Genomic DNA, 19,468 nt, shown 5'->3' with positions numbered 1-19,468 from the left:
GAAATATGTAGGAGCTGATATGTACATATTACCTAGTTGTTATACTTATTATATTTTACTTCAATTAGCTTTTCCTTTATATTAAAACATGATTATAGGTCATGTAATTTAATTAACTTTTATAGGTCTATTTCAACAAATAATGTGTCCTATTTTTAATGCATTTCTGAGAGCAGAAGCATTTTCCTTTCCCTGTGATATAAGTTATCAATAACTAAAACAGCTTATTTTTTTCTGAAACCACTTATTCCTCCTGAAATTTATCATTCTTAAAATGTTTTCCCCTATGCTCATTATTTATCTTTTGTTTCCCAACCCGACAGCCTGACCTTCTTTCTCTACTTCCTTTTGTGTTGCTGGGGCTGGAAACCTACAAACTACATTTCCCAGAAAACTTTGCCAGCCAGGTTCTTACTGCTTCCTACCAGTTGGAGGAATTGTTGGGAGATTAAAACATGGGAGAAAAGAGAGAAATGGTGGGTTTTTCCCCTTTTGCTTTTGATTTTAACATCACAGCTGTTGCTAGGAGTTTCTGGTGATATGGAGGCTGCAGGGGAAAGGTAACCTCAGCCTCTAGAGCCCCAGATGGGCAGCCTTTCCTGCAGAGATCCAGTTCCAGCTGAGGCAGCACCTTGTTGACAATTTTAGCAGCAGGTTTAGGCTGTTGGGTCCAGTCCAGAGGCACCCAAACCTCCCTTTTTTCATTAGTTCCAGTTCAAAACCTGGAAGTCATTCATAACCATTCTCTGCCTACATTACAATTCCACAACAATCTTTTTCTTCATAATATGTCTCATATACGTAAATTCCTTCTTTTCCATTCTACCATTTCCTCCCTGGCTCACTCCCCAATAGTTTCATAGTTGGAGAGACCCAGATTTAAATTTTGGTTCTTCCAATCACTTGCTAATTACATGGGTGGTTTTAAGCATGTTATTTAAGACTCATTTTCCTCATCTGTATTAATAGCAAAGAAAAGTTGCTAACAGGTACTGAGTATCTATAATATCCCCCAAGTTTTGCAAAAAGCTCTACACGCATTCTTTTTTAAGACTTACAACAATCCCACAAGGTATGTGTTATTATTCTTCTCATGTTCACAGCTGAGAAAATTGAGTTTAGAAGAGGTAAGGAATTTCTTTAAGATCTCACTACCACTAAATGGAAGAGATGGGGATTGAACCCAAGTATCTCTGACTTCAAAGACCATTCAAGCTTATTTAAGGAAGAATCATAATATAGATACTGTAAAGTTAGTGTAATGATTAAATGAAATATATAAAGCACTTATCATAGGTCCAACATACAATAATCACTCGATGAATAGTACATACATCTGAAAAATGCTATAAAATTCTTTATATCTTCTGTAATGTCATATGTGTGCATTGATAGCTCAACGTTCTGTTTTGGTCATTTTAACCCAAATAATTGGGTGATTATCCCCATGTAAGCATATAATATAGTTAATGAAAAAACAGGATTTGCTTTAAAGCTATATTTGCTAAAATTTAAAATTTCCATAGCCCTTGGGCGACGCCTGTGGCTTAAAGGAGTAGGGCGCTGGCCCCATCTGCCAGAGGTGGCAGGTTCAAACCCAGCCCCAGTCAAAAAAAAAAAGTTCCATAGTCAGACTCATAATAGGATTAAATATACCCTGATATTTCATTTTGTATTAGTTTTTTCATGCTGTCTTTTAAATTTGGGTTTTTCCAATTACTTGCTAATTACTTACGTGGTCTTAAGCATTAACAAAACTTAGACTTGAATCTTTACTGTGAGTATTTTACTTATAAGAATGATCGAGTAGGGATTTTTTTTCCCAGTCTGTGGTTTTTATTTGGCTTATCAAAGATCAGATGGCAAAATGTGGCTGGGTTCATCTAGATTTTCTATTCTATTCCATAGATCTGTATCTCTATTTTTATCCTAGTACTAACACCTCTACATAAGATAAAAACACAATTAAATTTGAATGGGGAGAAAGGAAAGGGAGAGGGGAAGAAGGAGGAGGGATTAGTAAGCTCTCACATAATCAGCACAAAGTTGGCAGTATACAGCACATCCCCAAAGGGCTCAACTACAACTTGAACTCTACCTACAACTGAAAAACAATGTAGCCTAATCATTTGTACTCACATATTAATATGAAATTTTAAAGAATAATAATCAAGACAAGTGGAAATGCCACATGTTGGGGGCAGGAGATGGCCAAGGGAAGTCAGAAAGCAGCCCCGTTGAAAAGAACATGGGGAAAATCTTTGAAGCAGATTTTACCCAAGCTTAAGGTTAGAACCCATATCCAGCTAATTCTCTGTTTTAAAATATGGTCAGTGTATCTTTTCAGGTTGTTTAGTTATTTGAGGCATAGTGAATTCACTTGTTTTAATAAAGTCTTACACCCAAAGGTCAAAAATTAATAACCAGAAACCCAGGTATTCTTCATATCTCCTGTCATTAATTCTTAGAACTTTCAGACATCATCTTCTACTCAAAGGATTCTGTTAATTTTTAAAACAACTTGACTCCCCTTTCTTACCATCAGTAAATAATTAGAGTAAGTTCCTCAACAGCCAATAGGATATAATAAAAAGAGAAGTGGACAAGTACCAGGAGACCAGGGGTCTGGTGGTGACTCTGACACCAAATACCTCTGTGAACTTTCATTATAATAAGATCCATAGTTTCATCCTGTGCAGAAATATCAAATTCAACTAAGGATGATTTTTATTTTGATTTATTACAATGTTTTATGCCACACCTAAAGCCTAAATTTGGCTGCCTTGCCAAATGCTGCCTCTGGAAACCTTAATCATAACAATTTTGCAGGTGACCAAACACTCTTTGTGCAACTACAATGTGTTGTGTATTTGCTTAAATGTTCTATAGGATGCAGGCTCCAGTACCAACCCTCAGGGATGTTATAGTCTAGTTGGTGAGACTATAACATCAGTGTAGTCCGACACAAATGCCAGAAAGAAGAGACAAGGACATTGCAGAACAGGTTATGAACCAACACCAGAAATGCTCAGCAGATACTGTGGTAAAGAACAAGCACGGACAAAGGAAATAACATGAACATGAGTGGAGAGCGTGATAAAAGAGCACACAGATGAGCCAGAAAACAGGTGGGCCAGAGAGTGAAAACACTTGAAGGCCAGTGGAAGGAAACTTGACTATATCCACCACACAATGGGGAATCATTGTTCCATGTCCAACAAGAAAATGATAATTTCTAAAGAATCATACAGGATGTCAAAGTTGTGCTATTTGTCACAACACACAGATGTTTCATACATCTGAATGAATTGCTAATCCTTCAGAATCTGGTCTTTATATCCTTTAAAATGGATGGGTTAGACAGGTCCTCATGATCCAGAAAGGCTTTATATTAAACATATACATCACACTTAACAGATATTTTAAAAGTGATTTTTGCTTCAATTAAGACACTTTCAACTTAATGTGAATAAAGATCAAAACTAGTAGCTAGTGGAAAATAAAAACATCAAAGAATTGTAGTTTCTAGAGCTTAATCTTTCTTTTCATTTATTTTTTTTAACTAGATACCATGTCATAAGGGGCTTCTGAGCCCTCCCTCACCTCTTTCTATGTGTTGTGTATTCATCTCTGCTCCCTCACAATAAAGTTAAAACTTTCTTTTCATCCCAAGAAGACAGTTGATTATAATTTAGGGGATGACCATCCCAGCCACTTGGGTGGCTGATGGACATTAGTAGTTAAAAGAGCCCAACAAAAGCGTCCATCATTTGCCTCCAACAGAGGCTGGAGAAAGAAGAAATCTCTATTAGCATGAAATTTTGCTGTTTTCTCTACTGAATTAACTCCAATCATTTTCAAGAAAGAACATTTCAATACATTTTTCTGACAGGTAGGAAATTAACTACATACCAGAAGCTATTGAATTCAACTTTAACAGTATCAATAAACATTTCTGATTAAATTATGGAATTGATTTTATAATTTTGACCATTATGTTTTTACATCAATATCATCATATGACAGTAAATGTAGTTACTGCTTCCTTATTGATCTCAGACATGGCACTCTAAAGTACTCATTTGACTATATTACAAAATCAAACTTGATTTCCTGTAGTATTGCAGTAACTTCAGGTCATAATCTAGTCTGAAAAATCAAAATAGATGAATTATTCAGTTATTAAAAGATATATTTTTCCTTGGAGGGAAAGGAACACTTTGGTCAAGCTATCCTTAATGGTTGTGTTATAGAATATTTCTCCACATGGGATTACTTTGTGTGGGTCTCACATAAATACACCATCACCTTCCAGCCTTGTGTATTACCAGTCATGTTCCTGATGAATAACATAAAAACCATTTGAAGAGAAAAAAATGTTTATCCTTCATATATAGGAATTTGACAACAATATGATGTTTCCATGACTTTAAAACCCATGTCTGGGTCTCACCAGCTCAACTCATTAATACTAATATATTGAACCAATGCATTTCCCAGGAAGAGCAACATGTCTTATAGACAAATTTTAAAAGCAAACCAAAAGATGACATGATGAGAGTCCAGTAGAGATAATACAAAACTGTGACTGCTCATCCTAGAGGTCCACTATCCCTGGGTAAGCTCACAGAAAGATGTTTCACACTTGTCAAAATTTCTTCATAAAAGAATTGATTTTCAACTCATAGACTATAGGGACATGGGAGGATCTCCCAAATTACATAGTCTACTATCCCATTAGGTGGATAAGGAGAGTAAGTTCCCATGTCATTAAGGGATTCATTGATGGAGTCATATCTGGTCCATAACAGTACCAGGACTAGACTCTAAGTTTCTTATCTCCCAGCACAAGTTCTTTTATTCATTTCAGGTGTATTCTAATTATAATTTTTGAAATATCCTATGAGATGAGAGTTAGAGCATCAACCCCAAGGCAAATTTCATCTCCCTTAGAACAAAACATATTAGTCCATACTAATTTTTTTTTCATTTCTGATGTGTTCTCTAATTCTATAGAAATGAAATTATCTTGTGTAAGGACTGCTGAAAATGAAAAATAAGTCTTTTGTGCATTTCACAAAGGACAAAGGTATTTATTCACAAATGGCTCAAAGTACCAAAAAAGATAATGCTTTTCCTATGAGAATCTGTAAGTCTCTGCCACAGCTTTGAGATTGGAGGGTCAGATAACGCTACTCCCTCCATTTCTCTTCATTCTCGCAATGGCATTTGCTAACTATCTTCTTAAAAAGTGTTCTATTATAAAACCAACATTTAAAACCAAAAGTGAAAAAAATCAAACAGTAGGCTCTTAATAATTATAGCTGCCGAATATTTGAGTTAGAAGCAACCAATAAAGTTCATTGCATCTAGCCTTCCATAAAGCAAGACTGTCCTATGCATCAGCCCAGAAAACGCCCCCTGTTCTGTCTTAGCTCTGGAGCTAGGGGACCTTCCCTTTTCTAAATAAGTCATTTCTGAATGCTAGTGACTATTGTAAGTTTATCCTTATAAAATGCTAAAATTGAATTACTGATTGATTTACTGCTTCCAGAAAAAATTCATTAAAACTGTAACTTTAATAAAAGCGAGACTAGCCCTAGATATTAGTCTCCCATTTTATTATAATAATATCAACCTCATTTAGTTTGTGCAAGATAAACAGCTCTCTGAAAGAAAAGACACTTCAGAAAGCTTGGAAAGTAAAAACAAAATAAATCTAATTAAAAAAATTTGCTGGCATGGATATTAGGTTTCTACAGAGCAAGAGACTTGGAAAGGGCACGGTGGATGGTGGCAAGGCAAGGTAGTACCTTTCATTACAAGGTAATTACAGGCACTGTTCTAATGAAGATAATACATATTCAGTGCTTTACCCAGGACCATTTATTGGGTGAACAGGCTCTGGAGATAGAAAGATTAATTCAATCGTTAATTTATTAGGCAACTTTATGGAGTGTCTTCTGTGTCCAGCATTCCACAAGACCTTTAGTTAGTGCATGAACATAATCCCTCCTTGTAGAGTTTATAAGCTGGTGGAAAAAACAGGCATGCAGACCCACCAATATGAATGTACTGAGTAAATAAGTGCAGAGAAAAGTTTCAGTGATTAAAAGGAAAAAGCCTGGTGACCACCTAGAGTTTCATCTTTTTTTGCTTCTCTTGCCTGGATTACTGCAACTGGCCTTATAGTTGTTACCAATTCAACTCTACTCAAATTCATCTTCCACCTTGGTTCTTAATGACCTTAATGACCTTTCTGAAAAACTAACGTGATGATACCATTTCCTCGCTCTCAGGTAAGAGAGCATGTTCCTTGGCTTGATACAGGCCATTTGTAAGATGATCCCTATATCCCTGTAGCCATTTCCCTTAGTACTAGCCCCACCATATATTCTGCGAGCCACGTTAATTTCCTTGTGGGTGCCAAGATACTTAGGGTTTGCTCTCTTCACTGAGGATGACAGTCTTGAAACAAAATTCAGGTGAAACTTCAGATTTCAGCCCAGGCATTATCATTTCAAGATGCCATCCTGACCCTCCCAGTCTGGGTCTAGCTTCTCTCTTCTGGGTTCCAGAGCACACTGGAACTTGTTAATCAATGTAGGTTGATGAAATCCTATAGTTCTTATGGTCCATACCATGTAGGGAATCAACTTGAGCTCACCTTGATAATCAATTGTAGGTTGATGAAATCTTATCGCTCTTATGGTCCATACCATGTAGGGAATCAGTTTTGTACTCACCTTATCCAAAGGGAGAGAAAGAGAAGGGAGGGAGGAGGAAGAAAGGAAGGGAGGGAGACAGAAAGGGAAGGCAGTAGAACACCTATTTCATAGGTTACTATTAGGGGATAAATGAAATATTTTATGTAGATAAAATAATTTAACTTTATATTTTCCATAGATCTCAACATAGCTTGAGTATTGATAATTAGTTAACTAACAAATATCTAGTAGATGAATGAATGAGATGCTGTCAGTGGTTTTGTGTTGACCCTGAGAAGTATGTACAGTGACCACAAATTATATCCCAAGCTCTGTCTGCTCAGACACCCTTTCAGAAACTTACTTCTGAACTTTAGTTTGGCTATGGGTGAAGGATATTCAGCACGGGTTTCTTTGGATCTAACATAGCTCTAGTGCTGACAGAAGGGAGGTTTGGTCCCTTGGATATCATGGGTAGCACAATCTCATTTTTAGTTATTACTATATTGAAGTTCATTCAAGAATATTTATTTCTACCACAACAACATCCACAGGCAACCTGAAGTTGTCTATCCTTAACTTTCTACCCAAAATAAGTCATATTCTTACAAAAGTAAACACTGGTATTATCCCTGAGCGTCAGATCTTGGATGCAATATAGAAAGCAGCAGGGTTTTCTTTTTTCCTTCTTCTTTGTTTTTAACCTTAATTGTTTTAAATTTTTAAAATAAATTGTTGATTCTCATGACAAATTTTTCCCCAGTAGCGACACATCAGCTTTTCAGATTAAAACGGCATAATCAGTGAAATACCCTTTTACTGTGTTTAGGGTGCTCCCATGGTGAGGGGGAATAAGCAACCTGAGGGTGGGGGTATTGGAAATTCATTCTAGAAAGTGAGAAGATAATACTCGGCACAATTTCCTCGTGCAAATTTTTGAGATCTAAAATGAAACATCAAGAATTTCCTATTATAGACAATGTGCAGAATGGGAGAAAACATTCACAAACTATATATTCAACAAAGAGCTAACCATCCAGAATCTACAAAGAACTCAAACAAATCAGAAAGAAAGAAAATAACCCCATTAAAAAGTGGGTAAGAAACATGAGAAGAGTTTTTTTCAAAAGAAGATAGACAAGTGGCCAAAAGGCATCTGAAGAAATGCTCACATCATTAATCATCAGGGAAATGCAAATTACAACCACAGTGAGATAACATTTTACCCCTGTTAGAATGGCCATTATTAAAAAATCAAAAAATAATAAATGCTGGCATGGATGCAGTGAAAAAGGAATGGTTTGTACAGTGTTGGTGGGACTGTAAATTAGTACAACCTCTTTGCAAAGCAATATGGAGAGTCCTCAAAGTACTAGAAGTAGATTACCATCAGATCCAGCAATCCCACTACTGGGTATCTATCCAAAGGAAAAAAGGTCATTTTATCAAAAAGGCACCTGTACTCAAATGTTTATCACAGCATAATTCACAATTGCAAAGATGTGGGATCAACTTAAGTGTCTGTCAATTGAGGAGCAGATAAAGAAAATGTGGGGTGTGTGTGTATAGACACACATTGCATACTATGGAGTACTACTCAGCCATGAAAAGGAATGAACTGATGTCACGTGTAGCAACTTGCACAGGACTGGAGAACATTATCCAAAGTGAAGCATCTCAAGACTAGAAAAACAAACACCACACATTCTCACTAACATATGGGAGCTAAACAGTAGGTACACATGGTCATCAAGTGGTGTAAAGGACATTGGAAGCCAAGAAGGGAAGGGTAGAAAGGGAATGAGGAATAAAATCTTACTTGTCAGGTGCAGTGTGCACAGTTCTGGTAATGGACACACTAAAAAGCCTTATCCAGTTCATTATACTTATGCATTATACAATTCATCCATATAATAAAAATACTTGTACCCCCTAATAAAATAAGAATAATTTTAACAATTGTACAACATATAGTTGAGGAAAAATTTCCTATTATTTAGCTTATGTGGTTCATGCTGTATAGATTTGTCATAAATCTTAGAACAGAAATTAGGAAGGAAAAGATCTATTATAGACATAAAACAAGGTTTGGCACACAAATGTGTAGGGGGCCCAAGAGTCAATATTTTAGTCTTTTTAGGCTATATGATCTCCTTTTCAACTGCTGTACACAACTCTAATATTATAGCCAAAAAGTAGCCACAGACAATATAAAAATAGAGAGCCATTGTGTTGTTTCAATAAAATTTTATTGATGGGCACAGAAATTTGAGTTTCATATAATTTTCCCATGTCATAAAACATTATTCATCTTTTGATTTTTTTCCTCAACTTTTGAAAACAATTATTGTTTTCCTTGAAAACAGTAGGTTGGATGTGACCATGGGGCTATTCTTTATCCATCTTTTCTCTAGAAAACAGAGGGTACCAAGAAAAGTGCATACATTTTACAAAAAGAAAAACATTGTATTAAATTTGTAATACTCAAGTTGCATTTGACTTCTGTAATTCCAAAAGGTGCTCAATATGACTTGTATATTTGTATACTTTTTTTTTTTTGGCACCCTTGGTATGCAATGATATACCTCTGGGCCAATAGGTAGAAGCCAAGCCTTTCCATAGTTAAGATGAAGGATAAGGATGAGACTGCTTCTTCCCAGGACTATGGGTTACCTACGGGAAAGCTTGCAAGGGCATTAGGTAATATCCTGCCAATTCCCAGGAAAGAGATAAAGATGAATTCAAACTTTGCACATACCCATTATATCTTGTACTTTTCAAATGTCGCCTCGTTTGATCCTCACAATGGCCAGATGAGGGCATTGTTTATTTTGTCTCTTTTTATGGAAGTATAAATGGAGGCCCAGAAAGATTGTGTCACTTGCCCAAGGTCACATACCATGAACACCAGGCACAGGATTTTCACTCAGTCTATCTGACTACAGAGGTCATCCTCTTCCCACTCAACTACCCTCAGCCTAATACTCCTAAATCTGCCACTAAGACCGAAATTCATCATTTATACCAGCAAGCTAATGAATGGTGTAGAATACATGGAGATTGGCCTTCAAAGCCTTCCATGATTGTGAGGTTCTGTGGTGTAAGACTTTCCCTGGCATTCTGATCTGGCTTCACTCTTGCTGTCTTTCTCCTCCACCATTCCCTTACATGAACCCTGAATCCACATGGCCTGCCTATGTGCTCTTCCCCAAGCCACATCTCAGCCTGGCCTCCCAAGCCAGTTCAAATGTCATCGGTACCATGAGCCTTGCTTTAATTTCCTTCATCTGAACCTGAAAGTGATCCTGTTATTAAGTGACTCCCAAAATACCATGTACATCCCTGCTGTCCTCACCCTTATAGTCAGTGATTTTTAGGCCTTGTTTGCCTATTGTTTCCTTAAGGACGGAAAAAGTGTCCTATGAATCTTGGAATCTTCATATATACTGTATAGGTTGTCTGATTGATAAATTTGTTGAATAAGTTAACAATACAGACATTTATTTTAGAAAAAAAAATTCTTAAAAAGCTCTATTGTCCTCAGTAAAATAATAAAATGTAGATCTTTTAAGATGGGCTACGAAAGGATGTTCTCCAACACAAGTAGCCGGCTTAGTTTCATTTCTCTCATCTCTGACATTTAATTCTCCCTTGGCCATCTTGCTGAACCACATTAGCCCTGGGTGAAGAGAGGGAGTCGCTTCCTCTTTAACATTCTGTCCCAAGCTTGGACACAATTCCCTGCAGCACAGCTGAATGAGGTAGAATAGAGGATGACAAAAGGGATATAAACATGAATAGTGACTAGAAAATGTGATTGTCTGAGTTATACCCAGTTTCCAACTCTGCAGCTTAGTTCAACTACAGAGAAACCTGCCTGTGGCTGAGGCCATCTTATGTCCCTACCTACTCCTGGGAGTGCACAGAGCTGCTGGAATCTCTGAAATGGACACTCAAGAAACACAGTCCAAGAAGACCCTCAACTTGCTTTTCCTCTGACTAAGATTTGCTGCCCAGATTTTCAGGTCTTTTGTTACAGAATCTTTACCTTTATCAGAAGAGTAAGTTCCAGGATATCTGCCTTCCTTAGGTCTTAATTCATCATGGTCTAATATAAACGTTCAAATTGGGGGAGGGGGAAGTGGTTAGAAGCAGAATCTAATATTAGATAAAAGAAGAGAAGAGCTATTTGTTACCTTCGTTGAGAGCAGAATAAGGGGAAAGTGGCACAAAGGGAAGACTGAAAAATTTGTGTTATAAGGAAGACTTCTTAACGAAAAGGACAAGGCTATAGAAAGTCTGGAGGCCATTCACTCTCAGACTGTCCCAGTTTATGAGAGTTTGAAAGCAAGGACTGAGAGACCAGAGTACAAGCTAGATGACATTTAGATTTTATTTTTCTAGCTTTCGATGCTCTTTAGACCATAGATTATAGATTATGGTGATAGAATTGCGAATTTAACTTTTACCATAAAACTACAGGCAACGTTTTAATTTGATTTAACTCTTTTTTTGAACTATAAAAAAATATGCAGAGTGGTGTTCAGTAGAAACCTGAATAAGATTTTTAAACTTTAGTGAGTTATTTAGGGGAGTTGAGAGAAACAATGAGAGAAAGGGAGAGACAGAGACTAGTTGTGTGACCAGGAGCAAGTCAATTTCTTTTGGATTTCCTCATCTATAAAATGGGAAATAAAATGTGTTCTATGGCTGAGTAAGGATCAAATGAATTAGAGGTGAAAGAGTTTTGAAAAGTAGAATCCTCCAAAAGAAGGAATTATAATTAGCTAAATGCCTTATAAACTCAGCAGCTGAAGGTGGACTCAATCTCTTGGGCAAATAGCAGTTCAACAGGTGTCTTGAGTAAGGGTTGAGGTTGTCTTTTGATTAATCACATATTGCAATGCGATGTGTCCAAACCGAGCCCCTTAGAGCCACATAGGCCTCTGGCTTTGAATTGTTATGATTGTATTTTTTATTAATTTCACTGACTTTTGCAGTTCCTCATCTAAGGACGGGGAGGAGGATCTGTCAGGAAGACTGGAACTGAAGAGAGAAATTTGGATGCTAAAGCAAAAAGACATTAAGTTTTTCAAAGGAGTAAATGGAAAACCCAAACCAAAACCATTAGGTTGAATAAGCAGGTCCTTGAGCTTTGCCAAAGCATGTAATGAAATAGATAAGAACAAGTAAGTTCGAGGAGTGGTTTCATTGTTTAGTTTGTCCCCCAAAGGAAATATCTGGCAGAGTTTTATGCCTTGTTATTAATTTATCCTGTGGTTGATCTCTTTGCTTAGTTTTATTGTACAAATAAAACAAGGAGCCAAATCTAATTTACTTGGCAATATGTAATACAATTCCTATTAGAAAAGACAGGAGTGGTGGAGAAGTATTCTTTGAATACTGTTTTTGTAAGGCTATTATCACAGATTTTTAAAGAGCGATAGGGAGCCTATTTGCAGAGAAAACACTAACCCAAGAGCAAAGCACAGACAGAGCCCTGGTTGAGACTTGTTTGGTTTGAAAAGTAGCATTCAATTCAGCCTGAGTAGCAAGATAACCAGGCAAATGATTCATCAGGCTCGTAACTCAGCAGGTGTATAGCTGTGCACCCGCCAAAGAACCATTCACGACTCATTTCAAGCTGTGACTTTCTCTGTGTGGCAAGAACAAGAGAGGAACATCAGGTGCTCAGTTTTCCTCCTATGGGTGCATCTCACATTATCCTACTCAATTCTACTCAGAAAATATTTATCACTCATTCTGGGCTTCTAAAGGACACTGGTTGCTGTTGGACATGAGAATGGAGGTGAGAAAAGAAGTGAATAAAAAAGGAAGAGACTATCCTTGTGCTCAAGGAATTTGTTCTAATTAGAAAAATCTGGTTTTCCTTCATGAAAAACCAACTATCAGGCATTGTACAGTAGTACAAATCCAAAAGCAAGGACACAGAACGTGGCGGCAAATAGAAAGAAATACAAAACTAAATATACTCTGAACCCAAATGTGATTTAATAATTATATATACACTTGTGCGTGTATCAAATGCACGTACAGACTCATAGAATAATAATTGTAAAGTTATATACCCAAATGTTAACATTGGTCTTCTCCGTATATGGGATTATAGATGATTTTTTCCTTTATTTATATAATTTTCATATTTCAACTCTGCTGCAATGAACAAAGTTCCTTTTGATGCCAGAAAAACAAATTACAAAAAACGCTCAGGCAAGCACCAAACACACGTGGCAAAGACGAAAGTAGTGAGCAGAATGAAGAAATGTTCAAAGGATGGGAGGAGCAGAGGTCCTGGGAGCTGAGTGTCCCCTCATGAGAACATTTTCCATCTGGGAGATCTGTGTGAGAGGGAGTGGGCAGTCAATGGTAAAGCCTACAAGTCAGATGGGAGGATGCCTTGGAGAGTTCTAGATTCAGAAGAAAAGGCCAGGAGTGCATAAGGTGAGGGGTTGCTGAGCCTAGACTCAGGGGTGTTTACTATTAATCCAGTCAAGATGATTCATTATGGAACCTGAAACAACTACATGACTTTTCCCAGCCTGTCAGCATCCAATCTATGCACCCTTTCCAAGGAAGACCCTATGTCTGCTCTCTGCTGGATCCTCTCTTAGGTTGCTTCAGAAACAGTAGAAAGAGCTGAAAGTTACAATGAGAAGAGTCACGGGAGATAGCCTTGGCATTTCAATTTTTTAAAAAAGAGGGAAAATAAGAGCTGGAGAAGATTTGATTCAACAGAAGGTAAATGAAGATAGAAGAATTGGGAGCCACATAGGCTGGATTTGGGGGAAGGATTTTTGATAGGAAGTTGACAGAACAAAATGGATTATTTTCCTTTTAAAGACTAGCACTGAGTGTGGCAGAAATAGGGTGCTTTCTTATACATAAGAATACTTTCTGACTTTGACATCTTCTGAGACAGGGGTCAATAAATTTTTCCTGTAAAGGGCCAGGTAGTAAATATTGTCAGCTTTGAGTGCCATCGAGCATGTCACAACTGCTCAACTCTGCCATTGTTACTCCAGAGCAGCCATGATAGTATCTAAACAAATGCAGCTGTGTTACAATAAAACTTTATTTAAAAAAAAAAACTGCATGATTCAGAAGAACAGGTTTGGCCTGTGATTCACAGCTTGCCAAACCCTGTTCTGTAAGACCAGTGAGATTTAAATGACTATCTATTATTTTTCCCTGACAGATGTTCTTTCTTTCAATCTGTATTAGGTGTAGGTAGCGCCACATGGCACATTAGCCACATTCATGTTAGAGCAAAAAATACAGCGAGTTCTTCCATTGGCTGTTTCAGAGGAAGTTGAGGCTACAGCACAGGAACCTGGCAAAACATTCTAAAATATTCTAGAACTAAAACATTCTAAAACTGTGTTTGAGATTTGTGTCTGTGATTTCCTACAGTGATCTGAAGGGAAAACTTAATAAGGAGAAAGGATCTGTTCTTGGGGTAAAAATGGAAGTGAAGACCTGGTACCCTGTGGCTTCTCAGTGCAACTTGCATCAACAAACAGCTTTGGGAGCAGAAAAGGCAGTGACAGATAAACACAGAAAACTAAGGTGGCCTCAGGAAGAGCAGAAGAGGGACTGGGGTGAGCCGGTCTGGCTTACCTCCCCCAAAGTCTGTGTGCTTTCCTTCCTTCCGTCACTCACTCAGTATCTGTAACACACCTCCTTCCTGCACTACTAGGGTGGGGCCCAGGGAACAGGTGACAAAGTGTGAATCCAGGATCTCACACGGGGTGAGACGGAAAAGAATCATTGGCAGCTGGTGAGGAGCGAGGCTCCGTGGAGAGGAAAGTCAATGTTGTGCTGATCTTTGATTAGGAAAAAGAGATCTAAATTGCCCGGTGTTGCCCATTTTTGCATCAACACATATTTCTTGAGCCACTGAACACATTAAGAGGCAGGAAGGAAAAGCCTGTCTCTGCCCAAGGACATATTTGTAATTTGGGGGGAAGATAGTCCTGGCCTTTCCGCTGCTTCATGTGAGCTGAGTCTGGGTGGCTTGTTCTCAGTCGCTTGCATGCAGAAACTCAGGCATAGATGGTGACATGAAACCATAATTTCCTCCAAAACTAATGTACCAACCAGCTGAACAAATGCTTATTGTATGTGCTGATAAACATCCCCAAATTTAGAAATGTCTAGTTGGTTAACTGACTTTTTTCTTTCTTTCTTTTTTTTTTTTTGGCTTATAGATTTATTTTTATTTCTGCTAAAAATATGGAATGCTTCACAAATTTGCATGTTATCCTTGCACAGGGGCCATGCTAATCTTCTCTGTATCGTTCCAATCTTAGTATATGTGCTGCCGAAGCAAGCACTAGCTGACTTTTTTCTTATTCAGCTTTTTTTTTTTTTTGCAGTTTTTGGCCGGGCTGGGTTTGAACCTGCCACCTCCGGCATATGGGGCCGGCATCCTACTCCTTTGAGCCATAGGTGCTGCCCTTCTTATTCAGCTTTATAATGGCACCCTTATAAACAAGCTTAGATGGGATTATTTCTATGTAAGTCAAATTAAGTATATTATTTGCCAAAGGCTTTCTAAAAAATGCTGTTCCATATTTAAATGAAGATAAGTCTCTTAGAAACGCTTCAGAGGTAGACATGGCCATGTGGGTGGAATCTTTTCTCACCATGGTCTCCAGCCTGCGGGCTGGGCTAATGGAAAGAACTTTCTGTGTGCGACGAATGATTATGGCAGAGAACATGAACTTTTCTCTTGGTTTGTGTCTACTCTATTATAATGCTTTTCCTAACCAGCATGGCCCTGTTTTGTGCTTCCCAGTGGATATTCTGCTATTGCAGAAAATTCCCAAACATCAGACTCGCTAAAGCATTCTAGAGCTCTTAAAATCAAGGGATGCTACACAGGAGACTTCTAACATGTGCCAAGCTAAGACATGTTTCATTTAAATGTCGCCGAGTTTTGTGATACTAGAAAAGAGCAGAACAAAGAACAACTCCGCACTCAGATTGAACTGCTGGGGATGGCTGCGATGTCCAGGAAGGGATTGCCATAGTGTTTGTATCTTATTGCCCTCTTTTCCTATATCTAGTCGTCACAAACAACTTATCATTATGGCCACCTGTATTTTCCTGCTTTCTATATCGTATCAGCCAGGGGCTGGTGGTAATAACTAGAGAAGCTAGGCAGCTGCCATTTCCAGGAGGCTCAGCCCTTTGGATTTGAAAGCAGGTGGGCTCTAGTTTTGTCCTTCTGAGAGTGTTGGCTTTGCCATATGATTTTTCCACCCCTCTGCGCCCCACCTTCTGGTGCACACAAACCCCTTGGGGAGGAGGATGACTTTCAGATCACCCAGGGTGGATAGAAGTCAAATCTCCATCCATTGTTGTACTCTGAGACTCAATGTCTATTCAACAAAAACTGCTTCCATGCTCAGACCAGAACTATTTATCATTCCAGTATATCACAGGAAGGGCCCTGTATCAAATATGTTTGAAAAATGCTCATAGCATGTCTGATTCCTGTGTCAAAGGCACAGGGAATGGATAATGTGTGTCAAGGCTCTGAGGGTGCTATCATCAAGAAATGTTTATGACGTTGTTTAATTTAATATTTGTTAAGTCTATTTGGTTGGGGAGTCCTTTTTCTAACAAGACATTAAATCTTGCAGAACACATTTTAGAGAAAAAACAGCTCTAAACTCTATTTCACTATGTCTGTCTAGATCTTTCATCTTTAGCGTATGTAGCCCGCCCTACAAAAACAGTCCCCTTCGATGGACTATCTTTTATTAGTTTCTACCATGTTAAAGTACTAGGAAGGGCTTGCCCTGGAAAAGCACTGAACGTGGTGGAGTCTAAAATGAGTTGAATCCCTCTTTCTCTGGCTCTGTGACCTTCAACAAATAGCTTTACTTTCTGCCCGCATCCATTTCTCTACTTATAATTTCAGCATCCTAGTCTTGCCTATATCAGTTTTGCTATATGAATCCACAGGAAGCATAGATAGAAAAGCATGTCATTCACTCTCAGAGATAGTGTACATGTCCAAAATTATTATTCCGTCATTATTAACGATCATGACAATGAAACTAAACCTTTTTCCTTAAGGAGGAATGCCATATGCCATTCTGACACATGGCCCCTAAGAAAAATTTTGAGAACTGCTGACATGTTAAAGTGGATAAGGTTCTGATAACATACAATGATGAATAATCTAATAATAATAAACCTTGATCAAACCATAACTCCCTGCGTAAACAAATATACAACAGTTCCTGACGCCCCTCCATTGGTATGTGACTGTATTTTAACTATCACATCTATGTTAGTGCTAAAAGTTCCCAAAGAGCGGTAAACACTGACTATATTGGGTTGAGCATTAAGAATTATGGCTGAAAAATCAGAACTAGAAATTAGCAAGTTTTAAAAGCAAAGGAGAAGGGAGGAGTATCCCTGGGGTGCATTAGGGAAATCTGAACTCTAGGGAGAAAGAGCTCTCCGGGTCCAGGGACAGGAGAAAAGGTGCAGCAGGGACCAAGCACCTGGTGTGGCCATCACTGAGCTGCTGCTGACAGGGAAGGGCTGGACCGTCGGGCGCAGAGTCCTCTCCCACTTGACCCGAAGCCAGGAGCCCTGTGAGAACAGGCAAGAACCAGTCTTTCATGAGACCTGGCAGAGGTTTGTTCTTTTGGCCCAGAAGGAGGAAGGCAGATAGAACTGGAGGTCAAAAACTTAGAGCAGAGCCAGAGAAATACTAGTTTTTCACTGATAGGTTTATATGAGTGTGTCCTCCTTGTCTGACAGGCTGGTGGCCAGGAAAACATCTGTTATACATTTTAATAGGGGCCTTCTGAACACATGATGCTGTAACCTCAAGGAGTGATGTAAACAGTGGGGAAATTTCGAGATCACAGCCAGCCAGAAAGTAAACGTGACATTGGCCCTTTAAGGCTTTGTCCTTCTGACCATTCCAGGTTTCTGAATCTGCCTGCCAAGTGGGCTGGGAGCCAAAATGTTTCTTAACTTTGCATTTATTTCGGGGTGTTAATCTCATAGGCAACCAAGCTCTATTTAATAAACTCCCACTCTCCATGCACCCTCCTGCAGGACGCCTGTGCGTGCTGTCCCAGAGGCTCGGTGCCCATGTGCCTGCCCTGTCCTTTCCTGCCTAGGGATGGTGTTGACACAGGAGTGCCAGGGCACCAAGCAGCTGTCATCAGCCCCAAGCCACAGATGGCACCTCGATTATCCATCCTCATCCCAAGACTCCTGCCGCAGCCTCTAGCAATCTACCTGCCTCTCACTTTAGGCCACAGGGACCAACAAGAAGGCAGGCAGCTGGACTCAAGATGGACTCAAGAGCCTTTAGCTCTGCTACCAAGCATGGAGGGAGTGGGCTTCCCTTGCCTTTTCTTCAGCCCCATTTTTAATCACTAACCACAGAAGGTAATGAGAAAGTGCTTGAATTACAAAGATTCCCATTTATTACTCTGGCTGCCCCTCTACAAAGCGTCTCTTTTCCCCTTTGGCAAGAACAGATCACTATTGACACTTTTAGAAGGCCCTGGGCCCCTCTCAATTATTGGCCTAATCTCTGCCTGCTCTGAAAGCAGAATTCCTTTCTAACTAGATTTTTTAGAAAGTTAAGAGGCTACCCTGTGCTTTATTCATTGGAATGACTTCACCGACTAATGTATTCTCCTGTCAGTATATTTCATGGGCTCAGCAACATCTGCAGGATGTGGAAAGAACAGAAACAAACCAGATGTTTCAAAAAGGTAGCTCCACTAAGCCTCCTTAACATAATTATTGCAATATCACATCCGCATTTTATTCTACCTCTTCTATATTTATATGCTGTTAACTTTTCCTGTAGAAATCCAAACCAGTGGATCTGAGCTCCTCCTAAACAGATTTGCCATCTTTAGAAACAATTTTGACATATATCCTCCATTAAATCCAAATTTCCTTGATCAAATTTTAGGGGGGGGGGGATAGATTAAGGAAATGTAGATATTTATCTCGGCCTTCAACATTTACACTCATTTAGTTAATTAGCACTTAATTACACTGTCAAAGGGGAAAATTTTACCACGGACAGACCCAGTCCCCACCCCTCAGGCCCTGGCTTCTTTAGAGAGGCAGACCTTTGCTTGGAGCCAGCTCATTCCTCCGCAAAACATTTGTAATGATTACTTGACAAGGAGTGCAGATACAAAATTGCGCAACTGAGAGCCATCACTCACCACAGCCCGCTGGAGCCCTCAAGCTGGAGCAACAGTGCCCCCCAAAGCAAGCGGCCAGAAGCACCTTGTAAGCAAATACCGGCTGCCCGAACTGCTATTTTCTGCTTTACAAGCCGAGGAGCTATTTTGAGAGTTGCTGGCCGAAAAGCAGGCTCTATTACAACCAGACCAGCATTCCAACCAAGCTGGGGAGACTCGGCTGGAAACAGAGAATGTTTCCACCTTTTTAACTCAGACGCCAGGAATTCTCCAAGGAGGAGGTGGGGGTAGGAGAGCAAGAGAGACATGGTAGAAAATTGGAAAATTTTAGAAGTTTGCCAAATGCGAGAGAACAAAGTCTGGCTAGATTAATGCATAAATCTTATTAACCAAAATGCAACAGAGTGGAGTTTCTCCATCTTTTAACAAATGGCAATATTTTCGGGGCTTACCGGTTCCCTGCCAAGTAGAAAACCTCATTAAAGCTGTTGGAGAATAATAGTACTCTAATTAGTTTAATTATGATATGATGAATTA

At 38.9% G+C, this 19,468-nt stretch overlaps 1 non-coding gene across 1 annotated transcript; it reads right to left on the bottom strand.

The window, feature by feature from the left end:
* Positions 1-14,954: 14,954 nt before the first annotated feature.
* LOC111726504 lies at positions 14,955-15,061 on the bottom strand. Its single transcript, XR_002774267.1, has one exon. It is a non-coding gene; the product is annotated as a U6 spliceosomal RNA (small nuclear RNA).
* Positions 15,062-19,468: the final 4,407 nt, after the last annotated feature.

The sequence above is a fragment of the Otolemur garnettii genome, unplaced genomic scaffold (assembly GCF_000181295.1).
Source record: "Otolemur garnettii isolate 467f Iridium unplaced genomic scaffold, OtoGar3 scaffold00068, whole genome shotgun sequence".
Taxonomy (NCBI): domain Eukaryota; kingdom Metazoa; phylum Chordata; class Mammalia; order Primates; family Galagidae; genus Otolemur; species Otolemur garnettii.
This window is presented reverse-complemented; position numbering and strand designations above follow the sequence as displayed.